Raw genomic sequence first — 4135 nt, forward strand, 5'->3', positions numbered from 1 at the left:
TATGTGTTTGTGTGTATTGTGTGTATGTATGTGTGTGTATACACATACAGATACATACACTCTATAACACGCACACAATGACATACACACACATACGACAAGTAAAATTAGTGGTATTATATTTATGCTGTTGGAATATTTTCTTTCTATGCTGATAGCGAATACTGTTTGCTGATTTCAACTAGCCAAGATTTTAGCGGTAAAGCCATCAGTTAAGTGGTAGGAAAGACAGAGACGTAACTGCTGTAGTCATTACAAGAGATAGTAGTCCCACCATTATATGCAGTAGACCAAGTAGCACAAATTTTAACAATGCTACATGCTTAGTGATGCCATTTTCTTAAACTTGTGTTCTATCTTTGCCTCTCTTTTCTAAGACCAATGCCATGATTTCCTGAGTATTAACGATGATCTTGTGCCGTTTTGTGAACTGGGTTTTATTCATTTTATAGATTTTCTTATAGTTTTTCTTTGTTTCTTTCGGAAGAAACTTACCTTCTTTTAATTCCTTTTGATGTCAGACTGAAAGACCTGTGTTTAAGGTTGTTGCAGAGTGAGTTAGGCACATAGGACTGCATGTTCCATCCAGCAGTGAAAGAATTAGCAAAGTGGAGGTAATCTAGTCAGGTTTGATTGAAGGCACTGCAGCCAGAAAACTGCCTTGTATAGGGGAAGGCTTTTTAAAAGAAGACTTTAAATCTGATTTTTTTTTTTTTTTTTATGTCTCTTAAAAGATTGACAATATGCTTGCTATTAGGTAGAGTTCAGACAGATCATTATATATACACATATATATTTTATTTTTCTTATTCACCTTGCGTATTACAACTGCGTGCCTCTTAAAAAATTAGAAAAAAAAAGGAACGGCAGATACTTCGACAAGTAGGGGCTTTTAAGGAAGGGGGATAAAAATCCTGACCAAACAGATTCTCTCAAAAGATTTTGTTGCTATTCACATCCATTTCAATGCTTTTGTAGTGAGCCCTGTGTCTCACCTGGCTGGTGATGCCTAGAAGAGGGAGGTTATGGTGGGGAATGGGTGAGTAGGAGGGTGGGTGGAGGGGGAGACTTAGTAGAAAGGGCGTGGAAAGGAATGTTCACTTTTCTTCCTCTCTCTCTCTCTCTCTCTCTTTCTCTCTCTCTGAGTCTCATTCTCCCACTCTCTATGACTTTCCATCTGTCATTTCTTCATCATGATGTGACGTGAATTGAACTGCATTGGCGTATTACTGCAGCTTGTACATAGTTGTTATAAAATAGTGTTGAAACGTTCTTATCATTACGACAATTATCATTTCTGTTTTCTCAGTCTCTTGAGAAATAATGAAAACAGTGGCACAGGTCACTTCATTGAAAACTTGTTAAATATCAAAAGACTTGTACCAAAATATAATCAGTTCCATTCCAGGGGTGATCCGCTAAAAGACAAAATTCCCCACGAAAGAAGAATTGTTAAAAAAAAAAAAAAAATGAGAGAGAGAGACCAAAATGCTGTAACCACCATAACTCCCTTTATATATATAAATAGGTAGACCTGCACTTGTATATATATGCCAAATGTGTATATACTTTTTGGTGCCCTGAGGTGTCTTCTCCTGTGGCTCATGTATGTTAACAGTTTCTTACGGCGAAGGAAATAGTTGCGTTACTGAAGAATGTTATTGTTAATTTTTTTTTTTTTATTGTTAGTCTGTTCCTTGAAGCATACAAATTGAGTACATCTTATTATTTTAGTATATTAAATTCTTAAGGTTTTAATTTTATTAGTTAACTAACAGATGTAGAGATGATTATATATATGTGTGTATATATATATATATATATATATATATATATATTATATATATATATATATATATATATATATATATATATATATAAAATCTCAAAACTTGTATTTTAATATATATATTCAGTGGTACTTTCATCCATTGTAATTCTTAAGTACTGTTTTGTTTACCATAACATTAGCTATGAATAGAAAATAATTAAATTGTTTTGTTTTGCAAGGGATAGACGCTGCATCTAAGGCAGCCATCCCAGTCCTTGCAGAGAACATACCCTGTGCAATGATCAGTAAACACATATAATCACAAACTGATGTCTTTGATTTGCATCCTATATCACAGAAAAGAAGGACATAATTATGAAGAAAGAAAACCTGTAACCCATAGTAGACAAGAAGGCTGCTTTTATATGTCAAAACATTGTCATAGCTATAGGAGTACCAGCTTTAAGTCTCACAACATTATGAAACTAGAAAATGGAGAAGATTTTCTGTATTCTAATGAATAAATGAGCAGGACTTGGGAAGAGAAAACTGTCATAGGGCAGCCCATGTCAGTTACATAGGCCTGTCTGTAAGGAATTAAGTAAGAATCGTTGAACAGAAGGTCATACTACCAGGAGTGAGTGTGATCAGCGAAATAACGTTTTTTTACTCAAAAAGTCGTCTTCTGGTGATTTTCACTAGTGTTAACATACCAAGCAGTTTTAATCTGATACCATATAAAAAGTGATTAGTTATGATTTTACTTTTAACTCATGACTTTTTGTATAGTTAGTTGTGGTATTTTGTCTCCTAATAAAAGAGGATATTTTCACTAGGCAATATTAATGTTCATCTTGTGTAAACTGAATGACAGTGATATAACATGAGACAAGACTAATAGTACTTGTCTGTGCAATGTAGATTTTCTAAGTCTTTTCATCTCTAGCAAACCAAGTCCACTCTTTGTATATAATTCCATATTTAGCAAACTGAAGATGTCATATCACATACGACACTGAAAATACCTGTCATTTAAGATTGACTCCTCACTGTACATCACTCGCAGAATGGCATGTTATTACCTCAATACCACTGTATGTCGATCCTTTTACTTTCAGTAAACAGAAGGACATCTATATCACATGGTATGACCAAAGTACCTGTCATTCCAGATTAAATCTTCTCTGTATAACATTCTTTGTTCAGCAAACAGAATGACTATCATATTACATAGAATTACACTATTAATATATGTCGTTCCAATGCTCATCCTCTCTGTGTATCTAAGTCCATCTTTCAGAAACCAGGATAATGCTCCACAGTGTCTATTAACCCTCTCTGGACGGGTGGTACAGTACTGTACCGCTCATTCAAAAGCCCAGTGGCCGGGCGGCACAGTATTGTGCCAGCCATTTAATTGATTTAGGCCTAAGCGCTCGAAAGCCCCGGCATTGTGACATTCAAGGCTGGAATGCCCCCATCGTGAGTGGGTTAAGCTGTATGGTACTTGAGAGAAAATCTTAAAACTGATTTAGAAACTGAATGATTGTAAAAAAAAAAGAAAAAGAAAAAGAAAAAAAAAGAAAACATATATATCACTAGGAAGCTCAAATTCATGCTATGTAACAAAATCTGTCAGCATCTGGTCTCGGGGGAATTATTTAAACTTTTACTTTGGTTTAATTTTCATTCGTACCGAAGATGATGTATGATGTCTGCTTTGTTCCTAAACACATACTTTGTAAAATATAAGTGATGTACTTTTAAAAAATAAATAAATAGGGGTGCTTCTCCCCTTAAATTCTTCAGTCTAGACTATCAAACTAAGAAAAGCAAATGAAAGGGAGTGAATTTAGAGAAATTCTACAGTTTAGAACTACATTTTCCTAGAGCTAAAGGGGTCAATTTGAAGTTCTGACATACATCATTCTTATCAAAATTTAAGTTCAAAATCAAGAAGGATTGTTAAAAATTTCCACAAGATATCTTGGATTATAATCAGTGCAAAAATAATTATTTAAGGGATTGGTATAATTGAAAACAAGATTATGCAATCTGTCTTTCTAAAAAAAAAAGGATTATTCTCACTATAAAAAAAGAAACAAGAAAAAAATATAAATACATGTATATATTTATACTCATGTATAAACAAGGAAAAGATATAAGCTGAAGTTCAACTGAGGTTCTGTGTAAAGATTATAAGATATAACACATCTGAATATAACATAACATTTACAACTACTAACATTTTGTGTTATAGAAAATACACTTATTACTTAGTATCCAACCCTTTTCATAATTATTACACTACAAAATCTGATCTAGAATGACTTAGAGTTGCCTATTCGAAAGAGGCTGTAATCT

The 4135-nt window shown here is 33.5% G+C and overlaps 1 protein-coding gene across 4 annotated transcripts in view; it reads left to right on the forward strand.

Moving 5' to 3' along the window:
- Positions 1-2097, forward strand: part of MESK2 (misexpression suppressor of KSR 2) — a 116480-nt gene extending 114383 nt beyond the window's left edge. For all 4 annotated transcript variants that reach the window (XM_043010290.2, XM_043010292.2, XM_043010291.2 and 1 more), the window contains one exon: positions 1-2097. This exon is cut by the window's left edge and continues 842 nt beyond it. The gene's annotated coding sequence lies outside the window, so the exon portion shown is untranslated.
- Positions 2098-4135: the final 2038 nt, after the last annotated feature.

This window comes from Penaeus japonicus, unplaced genomic scaffold (genome assembly GCF_977035675.1).
Source record: "Penaeus japonicus unplaced genomic scaffold, GWHDUDI00000001_assembly GWHDUDI00000040, whole genome shotgun sequence".
Classification (NCBI taxonomy): Eukaryota; Metazoa; Arthropoda; class Malacostraca; order Decapoda; family Penaeidae; genus Penaeus; species Penaeus japonicus.